The sequence below is a fragment of the Macaca nemestrina genome, chromosome 4 (assembly GCF_043159975.1).
Source record: "Macaca nemestrina isolate mMacNem1 chromosome 4, mMacNem.hap1, whole genome shotgun sequence".
Taxonomy (NCBI): domain Eukaryota; kingdom Metazoa; phylum Chordata; class Mammalia; order Primates; family Cercopithecidae; genus Macaca; species Macaca nemestrina.
The window spans coordinates 166198948-166220599 of NC_092128.1; the positions used below are offsets into that span (position 1 = coordinate 166198948).

Here is a 21652-nt window from a genome sequence, read left to right on the forward strand (position 1 = left end):
ATAATCTCTCTCAAGTTCAAAGTTCCACAGATCTCCGGGGAAGGGGCAAAATGCCGCCAGTCCCTTTGCATAGCAAGAGTGACTTTTACTCCAGTTCCCAACAAGTTCCCCATCTCCATCTGAGACCACCTCAGCCTGGACTTCATCGTCCATATCACTATCACGTTTTGGTCAAAGTCATTCAACAAGTCTTTAGGAAATTCCAAAGTTTCCCGCATCTTCCTGTCTTCTGAGCCCTCCAAGTCTCTGAGAATTTCCGTACATCCCCACATTTTCCTGTATTTTTCTGGGACCTCCAAACTTTTCCAGCCTCTGCCTATTACCCAGTTCCAAATTTACTTCCACATTTTTGGGTATCTTTATAGTAGCACCCCATTCTTGGTACCAGTTTACTGTATTAGGCCATTCTGTTGGTGCTAATAAAGACATATTTGAGACTGGGCAATTTATAAAGGAAAGAGGTTTAATTGACTCACACTTCCACATGGTTAGGGAAGCCTCAGAAAACTTAGACTCATGGTGGATGGGGAAGCAAACATGTCCTTCTTCACAAAGTGGCAGGAGAGAGAAGAATGAGTACCCAGTGAAGCGGGAAGCCCCTTATAAAACCATCAGATCTTGTGAGAACTAACTCGCTATTATGAGAATAGGATGGGGGAAACTGCTACAATGATTTAAGTATTTTCACCTGGTCCTTCCCATGACACATGGGGATAATACAAACTACAATTAAAGATGAGATTTGGGTGGGGACACAGCTAAACCATATCACCATACTATGAAAATTATCCTTTTCTAGTTATTGTTGCACTTCAAAGACCTGATAAAGTCTATGGGTTGGAGGATGTGTCATTTTGTTTTCCTTTATAAGGTAAATCAAACAGCTACTGAGACACTATTTACCTGAAAAGGAACAGCCTTTGCATGCAGCAAGTCTCAACTTCAAAGTTAACAAATAAATATAGATAAATTTAAAAAGCCGTCAGAGATGGTTATTTAAGTATTAACTAAACATGTTTAATAGTTATCATGGGGGAGAATTAACATTATGTATTATATGTGTAATACATAAACACACACACATTATATGTAATTTCCTTTTATCATTATTTTCTGGTCAAGTAATCTACTACCCCATTTTTAAGACACCGCAAGTTAATGATTGATAATTTGGGAGAGACAATACAGCTGAGTGTTTTTCGGCTTTAAACCTAAGGTATTGCTCTGAACATGTGGCCACTGACCCTGGGGCTTAACTATAACTCAAATTTTGCTGAGCTTCAAACACTAGTTCCAGTGACAAATGGAGCAAATTCTACAAACTGCTTCACACAAATAATGCTTTTGGATGCTTGTTGTACTCACTTGCAGAGCTGAGAGAACCATTTTTCTTCTAATCCTTATGGACAAAAAATGCATTCGTCTTTCCACTTCTAATCCAATCCATGACATTTTCCTCTCACGAGTGAATGGTTTTGTGGAGTCTCTGTTGGTCAATATAACCCCTGGCTTATGAAAACTTCTGTGCTATTCAGAGCTTCTATATTCTTCTGTAACCTTCAATACAGCACTTTGTCTGTCTGTAAATAAGAGTTAGATAGTTCAGGATAAAGGTATCTTAATCTTATCACTACTCAACTGTATACAGCTATTTAAACATAATGTAATATGTGCATAACTCTATAAAAATGTCAAGGATGTTAATAACAGATATAATATGTAAATAAATATCATTTTTAAAGAAGAAATTTAGTATATGCTTTAAAGATGGACTACTTGGCAATTTGACTCCTGCCTGTGTCCATATGCTTAACAATTATAAGATGTATACTCATTGAAAACCTTCACTCAGTACTGTATATATCAAACCCTATGTACTTTCAAAATTTATACAAATTAACACCCTACAAAATAGTTATTACTATTAATGTCATTTTACAGATGAAAAAGCTGAGGTACTGAGTGACTTTAAACATAACCTATAACCTCATAAAATTTCAATTTCTACATTTGCATAGAATATGTGTTTAACAAAACTTTTCAATATATCTATGTTTTACATGACATTTTAAAATTTGTGGAGAGCAAGTTCTAATAAATTACAGTGTGCATAATATTGCCTTGATCATGGTTTGTGCTCAAAGTAAGTGGCTGATTATTTAAGGATTTCAAGTAGAAAATGTATAGCTATTTTTAAGGACTGTGAAAGATTAGAAAGTTTTTACGCTACCAGAAATCTAAGTTGGTATCTTTTCAAAATTGTATGAATTACAGTAGAAGATACAAGACTCCTGAATCGGATACAAAGAAGAGTTTATTATTATCAACAATCACCATAGCTAGAGTATTGGCATTTCTGCACCAGTTCCTGAGACCCAGTTTTCAAAGGGTAATGTGAAGAGGGATAGTTAACAACCTGTGTAAGCGGTAGGCTTCCTTACTGCAAAAAAATCCCGAGTATATATATGCCCATTATTTTTAACTGTGCAGTTAGAATGTTTATTTTTTGCCCTTCAGAAGTGGATACTCTCTGTATCTTCCAAGGCTGTTATACAAACATTTTTAAAAATGTAATTTGGAAAAAGGTACAAATGTGTCCTCATTTGTAAGATAATGTATAAATGTAAGAAACAACCAAGAATTTTCTCCCTAACATTTTTAAAAAAAATTATTGGCCCTACACTGCACTGATTCGGGTAGTGTATATTTTTTAGATAGTCAAATATTTTTATTAGTTTTCAAAGTAGATGTCTCCTAGTCACTATCTGCCTGTGAACCTGTCTCTACAGCAGTAGAAGAATGAACGGTACATCTGTTCAAACAAGAGAAATGACATAAGAAACTACATTGGTTGGATATCTTGTGTGTCATTCTCCAGGTCCCATGCTTGTTTTAAGCATAACCATATCAGCTTAATATAAAACCATGGACTTCCTAAAATTAGAGAACTTAAAACAATGGAGACGAAGCTACACGAAAGAGACCCTGGATTATTAACTATGTGTAGCTTTAATGAAGGTTGGGTAGATAACAACTATTGCTAAAGGCTAAGTCAACAAGATTGATACACAGGTTGTTTACAGAAGCTATGTATACTGTATATCAATCCATTGTCTTGAAAACATTATACTCAAATGCATTTAGTTGAACAAATATAAGTATGTCACCATTAAGGAAACCAACAACAGATGGCACGACACCCAGAGACTAGTACCGGTGTTAAGCCACTACTCCCCTTAGGTCTAGAGTATCAAAATAAACGAGGTAGATAACATTGCAGCCCTATATTTTTCATCTTTCATGGTTTTACCGCCTTTTTCTATGTTACTAGGCAGTTCATCTTACTAGAAAAAATGGGGTCTACCTTCCAGGTCTTTGATTTTTGGTTTGACTATGTGATTTGCTTTGACCAGTTGTTAGCCCATGTGATGCAAGCAGAAATCTGAAAACACATTTGAGTGTTTGAACTTTCAGATTTGCTCTCCTGCCATCACTGTGAGGGTACTCCTGAGCCAGCCAGCTAGAGGGAAAAACAGGAGGAGCAGGGCTGAGCCGTGCCAGTCATATATGTGTGGCCATCTTGTATCATCTTTAATGCTGTTTCATCTAAGCCTGAAAGTGGAGAAGTCTTGAGCAAAGGGAATTGTGCAAAGAGAGATAAGAAACATGGAAACTGAGGGAATCTAAAAAGGTAAACAGGAATTTTATCCCAATAGAGATTCTTAGTTAAAGACAATTTGTATATTTTTGTCCAATATTTTCTTCCATACCGTCGTTCGTGAAAAGTTCTGTATCATGTCTTAGGAATACTCAACTGTTTTTGCTTCAATCTTTCAAAAATGGCATGCCTTTAATTAGTCAATTCAAATTCTTCATTTAAGGAAAGTAGAAAACAGAGAAAGTGATTTACAACTTAGTCACAATCACGATCACCAGATGACCGAATCAATCAGCTCATTCTGTCATCTCCTCCTGGGTGGTAGCACTTTTACTGTGAGGTCACTATCTTTGAATCAACAGTATCTATTTCTGAATTTCAGAGAATAAGATAATTAAATGTACCTTCAATTCAAATAAAAGGCAAACTGCTTTTCAATCATTGTTTAGTAAACTAAGTTTCTTGAAATGAACTATGGTTTATTTTTATTGAAATATGTACAAAGGTTAAATATGTGATGTTTATATGTTAATCATCTATTATTTTGTAGCTTTTCTATTATAAGAAATAAGGTCTTGCTCTTAGTTGTCTATGCATTTGAAGTCTGTGCAACTTGCTTCCTTAATATTGGACAGGCCGGGCGCTGTGGCTCACGTCTGTAATCCCAGCACTTTGGGAGGCCGAGGCGGGTGGATCTCAAGGTCAGGAGTTCAAGACTAGCCTGGCCAAGATAGTGAAACCCCATCTCTACTAAAAATACAAAAAAATTAGCTGGACGTGGTAGTGAGTATCTGTAATCCCAGGTAGCTGGGAGGCTGAAGCAGGAGAATAGCTTGAACTGAGAGGCGGAGGTTGCAGTGAGCAGAGATCGCACCACTGCACTCCAGCCTCGGCAACAGTGCCAGACTCTGTCTCAAAAAACAAACGAACAAACAAAAATACTGGACAAAAGATAATGTACAATAGCAGTCCCTTGACCTTATTTTTTAAATAAAAAATGGAAGATTGTAGCTTAGCTAGAGAAGCAGTGTAAATGCAAGGTAGCAAGTGTGTCAGCTCAGCCTTCACATTCTCTGGTTATAGAATACCGATTGCCAAATTTTACTTTAATCTGGGAATGCACCTTGAACAACTGTCAATTACTATCTGGGAATGTGCCTTGCAGATAAACCCCGTTATTCAAGGGACGCTAGTCTACTGGCCTACATTGGTAATTTGATTGATTTTGCTCCTGTGTTTCTCCAGACCCACACAGATGTTCTGTTTCTTCACTATTTAAAAGTCTTTTTTGTTCGACTCCACATTTCTGTGATTGTAGTGGGAAATCTAACTGTCTTCTGGTTCAACCCCTCAGACTCTAATCATAGTTTTAATAACCGAAATATATGTAACCAAATTACATATATAGGTAACCAATGGTTACCGATATGTAACCATTATTGGTGCTACTGTGAAAATCACATGTCAAAATAATTTACTATCACTTCAAATTACTCCATAGGCAGAGTAATCTGAAAAGTAAGTCTATTTTGTTATAATGAGTCGGTCGCAAATACTGAGTTAGCTTAGTACTAAAAAATGGAATAGTCTGGATTACATTCCTTCCATAGTGTAGTGTATGCATCTGTATGTATATTGTCTGTTTTCTTCATACCTTTTTTGGTCACAAGCACAAGGGACAAGAGGAATTTGATGATTTCATGACCTGATCTAAGCCATTATGATTATATTGAGCTATGCCTTGCAAAAATTAATGTTGAAAAATGAGATCATTTATGAGATGAAACTACGATGCAGCTTTGAAAATATAAAGCAATTTTATAAGTTCAGTATAGTTTTTAAAAAGTAATTTTACACTCAAGGGATCTGAATCTTTCTAATTGTAAAGCGGGTAAAGGAGGAAAAATAAAACATGTTCACATTCTTTTGAAAAAACCTCCGCCATAGACCATTGTATGTAATGATTCCATAGCCAAAGGCAAATTTCTTCAAATTTCTTCCTTTGGCCTCTACAATACACATAACACATACACATTGCCAGATTTTGAAAAAATTAGAACGGATTAAAGGAATTAAATAAGTAAGTTATTTAAATACTAAGTGTATATATATATGTGTGTGTGTATATATATAGCAACAAAGGCTATCATATCATAAACTGAATATCATAAAATGAATATTAAAAGTTAACACAATTCCTTTTTATTTTAAAGCCATAAGACATATACCTAGACAACATGTGCATCAAAAGAAATTCAAGATCAAGTTTACAACTCTCGGAAGCGATGAAAAACATGATGGTTTATGATAAAACTATTGGCAAAAGCCAAGTTTTACTCAGTTTATAAACTAAAGTGTCTTCATAATCAAACAGAAAAATTAAAGTAGTTTTATATTCAAATTAAGATGTTAGATTTAAAAAGTCCCAATTAGCTAAAAGTAATTTAGAAAATTTAAGTGAAGATTTAAAATAAAATTAATAGATTAGAGAAATGAAGGTTAAAATATATATGGATGCCATATTTGCCATATTTTGAGCACCCAGTAATTGTTTCTGGTTCCTAATGAAACAGGAGTGTTCCCTGACGACCTTGCGGGACTTGTGACAAAGGTGTGGCTCCTTTGCTTGGCTGTCATTTACTCAAACCCCTTACAGAAGAGGGAGCTTGCAGATGGGCAGTTCCCTAGCCTCTGGGCTCTGGCCCCACTATAGCATCTAGGGGTGTGTTACAGTTAATGCCCTTTTAGCAGTTGCTGTCTGAGGATGGCTAGGTATTAAACCAGCTCAGTGGAGAGTCAGGGTGACAGCCTTAACACCCTGCCCTCTTGGTACCAGAGTCCTTGCCTGGCATCCAGGAAGAATCAGATCACTTGGACTTGAAAGATGGTGAATGTGGGGATTTTATTGAGTGGTGGAGGTGGCTCTCAGTGGGATGGATGGAGAGCTGGAGAGAGGATGGAGTGGGAATGTGATCTTCCCTGGAATTCAGTCATCCCATAGCTGATCTCCTCTCCAACTGTCCCCAGCCGAATTCCTCCTGACGTTCAGATGCTCCTCCTCTTCTCTCCTGTGATGTGCTGCTCTGCGTTCTGCCGCTGCTCCTCTACTCCTCTGTTTGCGGAGCTTGGGGTTTATATAGGCAGAGGATAAGGACGTGGCAGGCTGGAATGGTCTTGGAAAAGGCAATATTTGAGCATGAAAACAGTAATGTCTGTTCCCATTTAGCGCCACAGGTTTCCAAGCTTGATGATGGGGTTTTTCCTGAGTACCACCCTTTTCTACCCAGTATTTTTCTGCTTCCTGTCTGTACCACTACCATTTCCTTTTTGTTTTCTCCTTTGTGTGAGTGTCCATATTTATTCTTTCCTTTTGTCCTAAATTTTTTCCTTTGTCTAATCATGCAAACTCCTGGAAAATTACTTAAACTTGTAATTCAAGGATGTGTCAAAATGAAAAAAAATTAACAATGTAGTTTGAGAATAAAAGTGTCAGTGATGAGAATGAAAGTTCTGTAAGCACGGAAATTATTTAAAATGAATGAGGAAATTCAAGTATAGTATGTAATTAAGATTATTGCCACCTCACTGAAAGCGTTTGTAATATGTAATTATCAAAAAATTAAGAATAGTTACTGAGAAAAAATATAGAGCATTGCAGAGAAAAAAAAATACAAGATGCACATACCCTAAACTTACACAATAGAAAAATTAAAAGAAGAAATCTACAAAATCTAAAAAGGAAAAAAAAGTTTGTGCTTTTATTTATGGAAACAAAAGTAAATAAAAACACTTTCGTGTTGTATTAGTCTTCTAGTGTTTCATAACAGCTTGTCACAAAGCTAATGACTTAAAACAACGCATAGTTTTTTAAACTTTCATTTCCATTTCATGATCAAAAACAAGAAGTGCTCTCTGCAGCCCTCTAAATAGACTATTACATCATGGTGAGCTTACTTCCGCAAAGGTAAAAAGGAAGGGTGTCTCTGGTACCAGAGGCAGCTCTGTGTGTAGATACTGTAACCTAAGCACAGGAGTGACACCAATCTCCACAATATTCTATTGTTAGAAACAAGTCACAGATTCCTTCTACATTCGAGGGCAAGGATTTATACAGGACTCGAATACGGGGACCACTCTAAGGTCTATCAAATATACCTATTAAATAAATACCCTTGGTTTGGGTTAAACAATCCAATAGTATAAAATTTTCTAAAGCTTGACAAAGAAGTAATATTTAAATAAAAGAAGAAAAACATGTGCTGATCGTATGTTGGTAAAACAGCATTAAACACAAAAAGCATAAAAAGGGGGAAAAATCATGAAGCTGGCTACACACTGTGAGACTGAACTGGTTGTTAGAAAAATAGAAGTTTTTCAGAAATAAAATAGGGTTCATTTGAACTCATGAATTTGAATCTCCATTTATATGTCACTTCCTGAATATTGTATCTTGTATCGCTTGATCCCCTAGCTTTTCTATGCTTTTTAGTTCTTCTTTTTGATATCTCCATTATACATATAATTAGTTGATTAATATTTGTATTCTAGCCTTAACTGCAGTTCCATGACAGGAGGTTCAAACAGTCACTATTATACAGAAATATATCTAGTATGTAACAAAAGCTTAATAAGTCTTTAGCAAATTAAATTAAAATAGGCTGGGAGCGGTGGCTCATGCCTATAATCCTAGCAGTTTGGGAGGCCAAGGAGGGCGGATCACAAGGTCAGGAGTTCAAGACAAGCCTGGCCAATATGGTGAAACCCTGTCTCTACTAAAAATACAAAAATTAGCTAGACGTGGTGGCTGGTGCCTGTAGTCCCAGCTACTTGGGAGACTGAGGGAGGAGAATCGCTTGAACCCGGGAGGCGGAGGTTGTAGCGGGCCAAGATTGTGCCACTGCGCTCCAGCCTGGGTGACAGAGGGAGACTCCATCTTGGGAAAAAAAAAAAATTAAAACAGATTACAGAATGAAATACAGTGAGAGGAAATAATTAGAATATCAAAAAGTAAGCTATTGAGACACTTTCCCTTAATAAACATTACTAATGAAAATAAATACAGTTGCTATACATAGAATTTCAGACTTTTTAGTTTAATAAATATAAGAAAACAAAATAATTTGAACTAATATACTTCAGGAGAGTTTGAGTAAAGCTATTATATTAAAGTTAGGCTGGAAATTTCAGATGTTCAAACATGTATTTTTTCTTTAATCAAGGCTTTCTATCTGTATCTACTCTATTTATTCAATATATATTTGCACATTCTCAAGATATCTTCAATTAAGCTTATAAAAATATGAATTTACATTTGCAGCATGACTTACTTTTCACGATTGATCTTTTAAAATTTGTACAAATTTAATATCTTATAACCATTGCAATTTTTCTAACACTGCCAAAATATAATTGATATCATTAAACAGTCATTTAAATTACTCAAATATGTCAGCAGTCAAAAATACATTTAGTAACAACTACATGTATGGTGAATAAAAATTCCAGTTTAGATGTGATGTTGTACGTCAGTATGTAAACCCTTGCTTTAAACAGACCATTTTGTTGTTTAAAAAAAATATCTGTAATTTTCTCTATGGAACCTATAATATTAGAGAGAATTTCTCATAAAAGAAAAAAGGGGAGGAAGTAAAAAGGAAGAAGTGAAAGAAGGAAGAAATTAAGGAAACAAAAGGGGAAAAAGAGATAACGAAAGAAAGAAAAAACACAAGTATCCTATACAGGTATACAGCTCCTTGTACTCTAGAGAGATGACTGAATTATAGAGACAATAACATAATAATAATTTTTGCTGTTTATTTGAAAAGCAAATGCTACCTTTCTGTATATTGGCTTATGTTGGATATCTTATTCTCCTAATCAAAAGTCAGTATAACAGAAGAGTAGAAAGGAGTACTGAAATGTGACTGAGATAAAAATTATTTAAATATAAGTAAATAATAATTAGGGTGTAGTGAATGAAGAATGAGGTGAATGAAGAAAGGAGCATTAAAAAGAATAACATATTATGGATGTAACTCGATGAAATATAACTCGATGGAATTCTCAAATAGCATTAATATAGCAAAAAAGTCAAAATACAATAGAATACATGATAATAGCTTCAAATTAAGACTAAGTTGATTGAAGACAGTGAAAGAAATGTGGAGAGCAGTAAGAGAAATTAAAGAATAAGAGAAATAAAGGATGAAGGAAATGAAAGCACAGATCATGAAGGAAGAAATGAAAAGGGAAGTAAAATACAGCAATGAAAATACAAATATTAATGAAGAAAATATGGGTATGTCATGATGGAGAAAATATTAGAAAAAACAATCTAAAAAATATTGATGCCTCTGTAAGGAAGCATGAAATGGGGAGTTAGAATAGTGTAAAGGTCTTTTTATCTCCTTCTTGTTACCTAGACTGAGTGTTGCAGAATCCTAACCGAAGGCAATTGGCTCCCAGGACAGTGAGCCATCTTGGAAAGGCTGAGTCTGACCAGCAATGACCATATATCAGTTCCATATGACAGGATGTCTCCTTCCAGTGGATGTTGATCACCTTGTCACCTGCTGCCTAAATGACCTTGTCTGTTGTTCATTATGTTGATGTATCCAGAGGGGCAACAAATCACTCTCCTAGATGCACAATCATTCTCCTGGTAACTTTATTAGGCTTACCAAAAAAAAAGTACACAATCACATCTGAGAATGGTCAGTTTTCCAAGCTGAATTACATCGTGAAGTAAACTTCAGGATCAAAAAAGTGATCGAAATTACTTTTATTTTTTGAGACAGAGTCTTGCTCTGTCGCCCAGGCTGGAGTACAGTGGTGGGATCTCCGCTCACTGCAAGCTCCGCCTCCCGGGTTCACACCATTCTCCTGCCTCAGCCTCCCAACTCAGCTGATATTACCACAGGTCTTGATATAACTCAGCCTTTGGAGGCGTCTCTCAGGGTGGTAATAGACATGGCTAGCCTTGGAGATATTTCTCATTTTAAAATCGCTTGCCTCTATATATTTAAATGTCTCTGAAAATTTTACTGTTAGGTCTTTCGTACATCACATATAAGATATGAAAATAACAAAAAGAACAGATATTCACATGCAACACAGCTTAATTAATTGCTTATTATCAATAACCTTGAAAAACTATGTGTGCTTGTATTGATTACTTTATTTCTCTATTTCTCTTCAGGTTAACCGTTCTTGAAAATTTATTTATTATGTTTTAGGGTTTTGTTCCTTCCTTTTTTTTTGAGACAGGATCTTGCTCTGTCACCTAGCTGTAGGGCACCTACTGGAGTGTAGTGGCACAATCATGACTTATAGTAGCCTCCAATTCCTGGGCTCAAGTGATCTTCCTCCCCTGGTCTGCTAAATAGCTGAGCCTACAGGTGCATTCCCCCATGCTTGTCATTTTTTTTTTTCAATTTTTTTTTTGTAGAGATGGAGGGGTCTCACTATGTTGCCTAGGCTGGTCTTGAACTCCTGGGCTCAAGCAATCCTCTGTCTTGGTCTCCCAAAGTGCTGCGTTTTTCTTATAGCTTTAACACATAGAGATGTTTCATTAAAAGCATATAATATTTGGGTGTGCTTTCTATGGATAGCATTATAGTGTTTGGATACCTCTCCAACTTGGATTTTCTCGTCCTCAAAAATATTGTGAAATTAAGGAAGCTTACATTTGTAGCTATAGTGGATTCACTTTTCTTGCTGCATTGTACTCCATTTTTTGACAAGTTTGTATTTATATAATTTATTGACTGCTATCACCAAATATCGATAGCTATCTTATTTATTTTATTTTATTTTATTTTAGGCTGAGAGGGTACATGTACAGGTTTGTTATATGGATAAATTGCATATTGCTGAGGCTTGGTGTATGAATGATCCCATTACCATTGTCGTGAGCATAGTGCCTGACTGGCAGCCTTCCAACCCATGCCACCCTCCCAACCTTCCCCGTCAAGCATTCCCCGGTTGTTCCCATCTTTGTGTCTATGTGTATTCAAAGTTAAGTTCCCACTTATAAGTGAGAACATGTGGTATTTGGTTTTCTATTTCTGCATTATTTCACTTACCGTAATGGCCTCCAGCTACATTCATGTTGCTGCAAAGGATACAATTTTATTCTTTTACATGGCTGCATAGTGTTCCATGGTGTACATGTACACCATCTTATTAATATACTATAATTTTCAACCTTTTGATAAAGATTAGGTTTTCATTTTTTATGGCCGTTAACACCACAATAAACATTTTTTAATTGTTTATGTTTTAATCTAGCAGGGCCATCAATATACCTTTACTGTTCTATCTCAGAGGTATATTGATTCTCCATCCCTATATCATAATTCAGTTTGCAGAGGTATTGATCTCCTTTTTCCTCTACCAGATATCATACTGTTCCATTACATTGTTGATGTTATTCTGATTGGAACTAATGAGTAAGATGTAGTGTTAACTCCTCTAGGTATATTAGTAGGACATGTATGTATTAGAGGGTAGAAAGTAAATCTGATAAAACCTCAGGGGCCTCCTACCTCAGTAATATATTTCCAGGGGTCCAGTGGTATAAGGCATGGTGACATATTTCTTCTAAAGTGAAGGATACGTTGTTGCATTTGGCCCTCCCCACAATGAAAGAAAGAGATAACAATGCCTGGTGGGCCTCTTTGGTTTTAATAAGCAAAATATTCCCCATTTGGGCTGTTCCAAGAGAACCAAAGAGTTGCCAGTTTTGATTAGCGAAAAGAGAAGGTTCTACGAGTCTAGGTTACTCTGCCACTCGGGACACGTGATTCAGCAGGTCCAGGGCTGCTTGAAGGATAAGTGGCAGATAGGGATGTGGTTTGGCTGATAACTAGAGATGAATTATAGTCAGCCCTTAAAATTTTAAAGCAGCCTACCGTCCTCTGCAGATAACTACTCTCCTTTTTTGAAACAGCTTTTGCCCCTATACTATGACTTAATAGAGACTGAACACTTAAACCATGGGCCACCAAGTTACCATCATGAACTGGGTGTTACATGGCCTACCAACCCATAGAGCTAATGTACTCAGCATCCCAGTATCAGATGGAGCATAGAAGGAGTGTATATTTCATCAGCCCAGAGGAAGCTCTGAAAGCACAAGTTAAATGAAGAAACGGCCCAAATGCCTATGGCTCTCATTCCTGTTACACTACATTCTCTCTCAGCCCACACTTAAGAAGAGAAGATTCAGGCCTGCCTTACTTATAGTTCAGCCTCATATTCAGGAACCACTCAAAATTGGACAGCTGTAGCACTACAGGCCCTTTATGGGACATTCCTGAAGGACAGTGGTGAAGGAGGACTCCCCCAGTGAGCAGAACTTTAAACAGTGTACTTGATTGTTTAATTTGTTTGAGAGGAGAAATGGCCAGATGTGCAATTATATATTGATTAATGGGATGTGGTCAAAAGTTTGACCGGATAGTCAGGGACTGTGAAGAAACCTGATAGAAAAATTGATGACAAGGAAATCTGAAGAGGTAGGTTTTTCTCTGTATGGGAAAAGCCACAAATATATTTGTGCAAAATATAAATGCTCACCTAAGGGTGATTTTAGCATAGGAGGATTTTTTTTTTTTTTTTTTTTTTTGAGGCGGAGTCTCGCTCTGTCGCCCAGGCTGGAGTGCTGTGGCCGGATCTCAGCTCACTGCAAGCTCTGCCTCCCGGGTTCCCGCCATTCTCCTGCCTCAGCCTCCCTTGTAGCTGGGACTATAGGCGCCGCCACTATGCCTGGCTAGTTTTTGTATTTTTAGTAGAGACAGGGTTTCACCGTGTTAGCCAGGATGGTCTCGATCACCTGACCTCGTGATCCGCCCGTCTCAGCCTCCCAAAGTGCTGGGATTACAGGCCTGTAGTTTTTTGTATTTTTTAGTAGAGGTGGGGTTTCACCGAGTTAGCATAGGAGGATTTTAATAATTAAATAGGATGACCAGCTCCGTGGATACCAGTCAACCTTTTCCCCTAGCCACCCAGTTATCACCTAATTGTCTCATAAACAAAGTGGTTATGATAGGAGGAATAGAGGTTATGCACAGGCTCAGTATCATGGATTTCTACTCAACAAAGACAACCTATCTGCAACCACTGCTCTGGACCTAATATACAAACAGGAGAGACCAGCAGTAATTCCAGATATGGCATAATTTTCAAGGGGTGGTCAGCCAGCTACTGACTGACAGGTTGATTACACTGGACTGATTCTATAATGGGGCGGGGGGAGCAGCATTTTATTATTATTGGAATAGACACTTACTCTGAATACACATTTGTCTTCCTTAAACAATGATTCTGACAAAGTTACTATCAATGTGCTTACAGAATGCCTTAGTTCAAGTCATGGTCCCAACAGCACTACCTGTGATCAAGCAGCTCACTGCACAGCAAATAAACTGTGGTCATACACTCATGCTCATGGAATATACTAGTCTTATGTTTCTTACTATCTTGAATAAGCCAGCTTGAGAGGATGGTGAAATAGACTTTTAAAGACTTAGCTACAGCGTCAAGACTTAGTTACAGTGTAAATTGCCAGGCAGCAATTTCTTGCAGGTTTGGGGCAAGATTTCAAGTAGGTTGCATATGTTCTGAATTTTAATTTAATTTTTATATATATATATATGAATTAAAGATATTTATATATCTCCTCCACAAAGGAACTAACATATGGTGTATATACATGTATGTGTATATGTATGTATGTATACATATGTATGTGTGTACATGTATTATATATATTATGCATATACACATTTATACATAAACTCTATATATAGATGTAGATGTGTATATATAGATGTGTGTGTATATACCATCTATATAGAGAGAGATGAAATATATAGGGGTCTGTGTATATATATATGGGTGTGTCTGAATGTATCTGTGTGTATATATGTACACACACACCCATATATATACACACACACCTATATATATATACACCTGTATATACACACACACACCCATGTGTATATATGTATGCATATATATACACACACATCTATATACAACTATATATCTATATATCCCTATATATATATATATAGGGTGTGTGTGTGTGGATATGTGTATGGATATCAGGATATCTTGATATCTTGCCCCAAACCTGCAAGGTATTGCTGCCTGACAATTGACACTGTAACTAAGTCCTGATGCTGTAGCTAAGTTTTTAAAAGTCTATTTCACCATCCTCTCAAGACGACTCATTCAAGATGGTGAGAAACATAAGACTAGTATATTCCATGAGCATGAGCATATGACCACAGTTTCTTTGCTGTGCAGTGAGCTGCTTGATCACAAGCAGTGCTGTTGGGACCATGACTTGAACTAAGGCATTCTGTAAGTACATTGATAGTAACTTTGTCAGAATCATTGTTTAAGGAAGACAGTTGTGTATCCAGAGTAAGCGTCTGTTCTAGTAATAATAAAATGCTGCCCCCTCCATTATAGAATCAGTCCAATGTCATCAACCAGTCAGCAGGTAGCTGGCTGACCATCCCTTGAAAATTGTACCATATCTGGAGTTAATGCTGGTCTCTCCTGTTTGTATATTGGGTCCAGAGCAGTGTGTGTGTGTGTGTGTGTGTGTGTGAATGTATGTGTCTGTGTGTACACACACACACATCCATCTATCTATCTATCTATCTATCTATCTATCTATCTATCTATCTAGAGAGGTATTTCTCCCATAGTTGGGATTTATGGTCCCAGAATCAAGCATTTATATTTGAATACAACATGCCTTGAAAGAAGTCTTTTGGATCCATAATATATTAGCATATATGAGGGTTCTCCAAAGAAATATACCTAGTAGGATATAAATAAATAAATATATATATACATACAAACACACACATGCCTATATTTGGGATAAAGCATTGGCTCATATGACTGTGGAGGCTGAGAAGTCCCAGAATCTGCACTTGATAAACTAGAGAAACAATATATTGTTCCAGTCACTGTTAGTAGTAACCCACGAACAAAAGTATTGCTTCCTGTTTCTACAACTTTATTCTCTGCTAGCCTAGAAGTCTTAGTTCCAAAGGGAGGTATGCTTCAACCAGGAGTCGCAATAATGATTCTATTAAACTAGAAGTTATGATTTCCACTTAGCTGCTTTGCACTTCTCATGCCTGTGAGTTAACAGGCAAAGCAGGAAGTTACAGTTCTGGCTGGGTGATTGATATTAACTACCAGTGGGAAATTGGATGACTACTCCACAGAGAAGATAAGAAAAAGTATATTGGAAATACAAGACATCCCTCAGGGCACCGCTTAATGTTGTCATGCCTTGTGATTAATATCAATGGAAAATTACAAGGACCCTATCCAGGAAAAATTACTACTGATCCCCACCTTTCAACAATTAAGATTTGAGTCGGTACATCAGGTAAAAGGCCATAACCACCAAAGGTGCTTGCTGAAGGCAAAAGAAATACAATATGGGTAGTGGAAAAGGCAATTGCAAATGCCAACTATGATTGCGTAATCAGTTATAGTAATAAAGACTATCATTGTCAAGGATATTTCTCTCCTTATTTTGTTATGAATATTTTTGTGTGTATATAACAAACATCTTTGTTGTCTTCCCCTCTTATTCTCTTACCTTGTAGTGTAAGATTAATGATGTTATAGCACTGTATCTAAGTATCTAAGTATCGCTAGCTTTACATCATAGTACTTAACTTCCAGGGTATCAAGGAAAGGCATAAACATCATTCAAGGACTTTACCTCCTTCTCTGTGGAAGGGGTTAGTGTGTTTTCAGTTATAGGCAGGATAGTTCTCTTGTGTCAGATAGAATTAAGATCTTCTTATTGACATTATTTGAAGAATAAATACAGTTTAAGGAGATGGATACAGATGCCAAGTTGGTAATGGGTCAACTTGTCATGTTAAATTTTGAGTGTCAAGTTGACTGGACCACACAGTGCCTGAACGTTTGTTCAAACATTATTCTGGGTGTATCTGCAGGGGTGTTTCAGAAAAACATTAACATTTGACTTGGTAGACTAAGCCAAACAGATTGCCCCCCCTAACATGGGTAGGCCTCATCCAATTAGCTGAAAACCTAAATGGAACAAAAATTCTAAGTAAGGGTGAGGCATGGTGGCTCATGCCTGTAATCCCAGCACTTTGGGAGGCCGAGGCTGGTGGATCACCTGAGGTCAGGAGTTCGAGACCAGTCTGATCAACATGGTGAAACCCTGTCTCTACTAAAAATAAAAAATAAAAATAAAATAAAAAAGTTAGTGACACCTGCCTGTAATCCCAGCTACTTGGGAGGCTGAGGCAGGAGAATCGTTTGAACCCAGGAGGCAGAGGTTGCAGTGAGCTGAAATCACACCACTGCACTCCAGCCTGGGCAACAAGAGCAAAACTCCATCTCAAAAACAAACAAACAAACAAAAATGCTGAATAACAGAAAATTCTTTCTCTCTGACTCCATGAGCCCAGACATTGGTGTCTTCCTACCTTTAGACTGAGACTAAAACGTAGGCTTTTTTTTTTTTTTTTTAGATTTTAGGTCTCCCAGCTTTTGCAGTGGAACTTATACCATCAGTTCTCCTGACTCTCAGGTCTTCAGACACAGACTGGAACAATATATTGTTTCTCTAGTTTATCAAGTGCAGATTCTGGGACTTCTCAGCCTCCACAGTCATATGAGCCAATGCTTTATCCCAAATATAGGCATGTGTGTGTTTGTATGTATATATATTTATTTATTTATATCCTACTAGGTATATTTCTTTGGAGAACCCTCATATATGCTAATATATTATGGATCCAAAAGACTTCTTTCAAGGCATGTTGTATTCAAATATAAATAAAAATCTTTAAATATACCTTTACCTTTGATATTTGGGAAAGTTCCTTAGATCAGAAGACGTTTTCTTGAAAGTCAAAGTAATTACACATCTTGCAAATGCTAGATCATGGTTAACACGTCAGTCTGGATAAAGAAACTTGCTTGTCTGTTATTACCAAAACTAAATACATAAAAAAAACCCTCAGCATCTTCTGTCAGGTTATAAATGTCACCTTGTGATAATATTTTATACTGTATATAGTTAATATAATATATTAATAACTAACATTTCTTTTGTTTCTTTTTTCTTTGTCACATTATTGTGCTGAATGATTAAAAATATTATTATTATTATTATTTTTTTTTTTTTTTTTTTTGAGACGGAGTCTCGCTCTGTCACCCAGACTGGAGTGCAGTGGCCGGATCTCAGCTCACTGCAAGCTCCGCCTCCCGGGTTCACGCCATTCTCCTGCCTCAGCCTCCCGAGTAGCTGGGACTACAGGCGCCTGCCACCTCGCCCGGCTAAGTTTTTGTATTTTTAGTAGAGACGGGGTTTCACTGTGTTACCCAGGATGGTCTCGATCTCCTGACCTCGTGATCCGCCCGTCTCGGCCTCCCAAAGTGCTGGGATTACAGGCTTGAGCCACCGCGCCCGGCCTAAAAATATTATTATTATGTGTCATCAACTTTATAAGAATTACTTATAAGCCTAGGCCTCAAATGATCATTTTCTGTGTCACAATTTCCATGTAAAAATCCCAAATATAATTGTAGGACTAACTTCATTAAACAATACAATACATATTCATAGTAAATTAACAGTCAAATATCATAAAAACACAGAAACTTTATCATATATTTTACCTCTGACTTACATAATTCACATTGATAACAACACCACATATCATTGGAACAGCTGAACTAGAACACAGAAAATGCTTCTTTTAGTGTAAAAATGCCCTTTGGGTTTTCTCTTGCACCATTTTAATCTGTTCGGTTCATTAAGTTAGTTAGAAGCTTATAAAAAGAGGTTGGGGTAAGTTATTCCAGAAGGAGGGAGTAACATCAGTTCCCTGCAATCCCACATTCACTAATTATCAATGGTCACTACTATCTAATGTAGAACTGACTCAATAAAGTAAATATGGTCATAATGAGTGCTGATATAAAGGCCTGGAAAACCATGAATGAAATTGCTAATGGAATTTCTCAATTGCTGTCATTGTGCCCTAACGTAGAAATCAATAATTGATTTATTGTATCATCTTACTTTTTATAACCTTTAGTGATACCTCACAGAATTCTGGTTAGATAAATCTTATTCCAGACTTAAATAACGTATCTGAAATTTGAGTAAGATTTTAAATGTTCTTTCTAATTTTCATTTCACATATAGAACATAAATTTAACAATTTCTCAAAATCCTTAAGAAAATTTTAACACATCATAATATTAGTTATAATAAATTATGTAATTACTTCTAATATCTCATTTATTCAAATGAAAAGTTTACCCTAAATGTGGTCAGTAGGATCATGGTTCTGTGATTACGCATTTCTGAAAAGGAAAAAAAAAGTTTTTCTAATTCCATGTTTTGAAGAATTATTCATGGATGCCACAATATAATATTTGAAATTTGATTTGAAATAATCATTGAGACATTGAAGTGATATAAAGCCCAATTTCAATAAGTTGATACTTTCTTTTTTTATTATTATTATTATACTTTAAGTTCTAGGGTACATGTGCATCACCTGCAGGTTTGTTACATATGTATACTTGTGCCATGTTGGTGTGCTGCACCCATCAACTCGTCATTTACATCAGGTATAACTCCCAATACAATCCCTCCCCCCTCCCCCCTCCCCCCTCCCCATGATAGGCCCCGGTGTGTGATGTTCCCCTTCCCGAGTCCAAGTGATCTCATTGTTCAGTTCCCACCTATGAGTGAGAACATGTGGTGTTTGGTTTTCTGTTCTTGCGATAGTTTGCTAAGAATGATGGTTTCCAGCTGCATCCATGTCCCTACAAAGGACACAAACTCATCCTTTTTGATGGCTGCATAGTATTCCATGGTGTATATATGCCACATTTTCTTAATCCAGTCTGTCACTGATGCACATTTGGGTTGATTCCAAGTCTTTGCTATTGAGAATAGTGCTGCAATAAACATACGTGTGCATGTGTCTTTATAGCAGCATGATTTATAATCCTTTGGGTATATACCCAGTAATGGGATGGCTGGGTCATATGGTACATCTAGTTCTAGATCCTTGAGGAATCGCCATACTGTTTTCCATAATGGTTGAACTAGTTTACAATCCCACCGACAGTGTAAAAGTGTTCTTATTTCTCCACATCCTCTCCAGCACCTGTTGTTTCCTGACTTTTTAATGGTGTGAGATGGTATCTCATTGTGGTTTTGATTTGCATTTCTCTGATGGCCAGTGATGATGAGCATTTTTTCATGTGTTTGTTGACTGTATGAATGTCCTCTTTTGAGAAATGTCTGTTCATATCCTTTGCCCACTTTTTGATGGGGTTGTTTGTTTTATTCTTGTAAATTTGTTTGAGTTATTTGTAGGTTCTGGATATTAGTCCTTTGTCTAATGAGTAGATTGCAAAAATGTTCTCCCATTCTGTAGGTTGCCTGTTCACTCTGATGGGTTTCTTTGCTGTGCAGAAGCTCTTTAGTTTAATTAGATCCCATTTGTCAATTTTGGCTTTTGTTGCCGTTGCTTTTGGTGTTTTAGACATGAAGTCCTTGCCCATGCCTATGTCCTGAATGGTATTACCTAGGTTTTCTTCTAGGGTTTTTATGGTATTAGGTCTAACATTTAAGTCTCTAATCCATCTTGAATTAATTTTCATATAAGGAGTAAGGAAAGGATCCAGTTTCAGCTTTCTACTTATGGCTGGCCAATTTTCCCAGCACCATTTATTAAATAGGGAATCCTTTCCCCATTTCTTGTTTTTCTCAGGTTTATCCAAGATCAGATGGCTGTAGATGTGTGGTATTATTTCTGAGGACTCTGTTCTGTTCCATTGGTCTATATCTCTGTTTTGGTACCAGTACCATGCTGTTTTGGTTACTGTAGCCTTGTAGTATAGTTTGAAGTCAGGTAACGTGATGCCTCCAGCTTTGTTCTTTTGACTTAGGATTGTCTTGGCAATGTGGGCTCTTTTTTGGTTCCATATGAACTTTAAAGCAGTTTTTTCCAATTCTGTGAGGAAACTCATTGGTAGCTTGATGGGGATGGCATTGAATCTATAAATTACCTTGGGCAGTATGACCATTTTCACGATGTTGAGTCTTCCTATCCATGAGCATGGTATGTTCTTCCATTTGTTTATGTCCTCTTTTATTTCACTGAGCAGTGGTTTGTAGTTCTTGAAGAGGTCCTTTACATCCCTTGTAAGTTAGATTCCTAGGTATTTTATTCTCTTTGAAGCAATTGTGAATGGAAGTTCATTCATGATTTGGCTCTCTGTTTGTCTGTTACTGGTGTATACGAATGCTTGTGATTTTTGCACATTAATTTTGTATCCTGAGACTTTGCTGATACTTTCTGAAGGAGATAAAGAGGTTCACATATAATTTACCTGTTTTATAGATATTTTGCCATCACTTCTTCTTCATAATAAAAGCAAAAACAAACAAAACAAAAATGATGTGGTTAGTTTACTATTCAGTAAAGAAACATTAATTCTCACCTAATGTCTCAAACTATAAAATATTGACATTAAATAATAAAATTGTATACATCTATTTTTCCATTTTATTAGTAGCAAACTTTGTGTTAAAAATCTTAAACAAAGCAAGGTAAGCACGTACATAAATATATATGTTCTCCATGTAGCTATTTGCCACTAACATGTATCTAAGTAGATTATATGTTCAAAATTAGAATACTCTTTTGATTTTACCTTTTTAACCCTGTTTTGAAAATGAGTTATATAAAGGTAACTGAAATGGCTAAACTGTGTCCCCCAGCATTTATATGTTGAGGTCCTCACCTCTAGTATATTAGAATGTGACTATATTTGAAGATATGGCCTGTAAAGAAGTAATTAAGTTATAATAGAGTCATTAGAGTGGGCTCTAATGTAGTAAGTCCAGTTTCCATACAAGAGGAGGAGATGAAGACACAG

General features: G+C 36.6%; 1 long non-coding RNA gene across 1 annotated transcript; it reads right to left on the reverse strand.

The window, feature by feature from the left end:
- Window positions 1–449: 449 nt before the first annotated feature.
- On the reverse strand, window positions 450–18520 carry LOC139362596 (uncharacterized). The gene is made up of 4 exons (XR_011621755.1): window positions 18376–18520; window positions 17545–17666; window positions 3365–3520; window positions 450–1580 (listed from the first exon to the last, which is right to left on the reverse strand). It is a non-coding gene; the product is annotated as an uncharacterized lncRNA (long non-coding RNA).
- Window positions 18521–21652: the final 3132 nt, after the last annotated feature.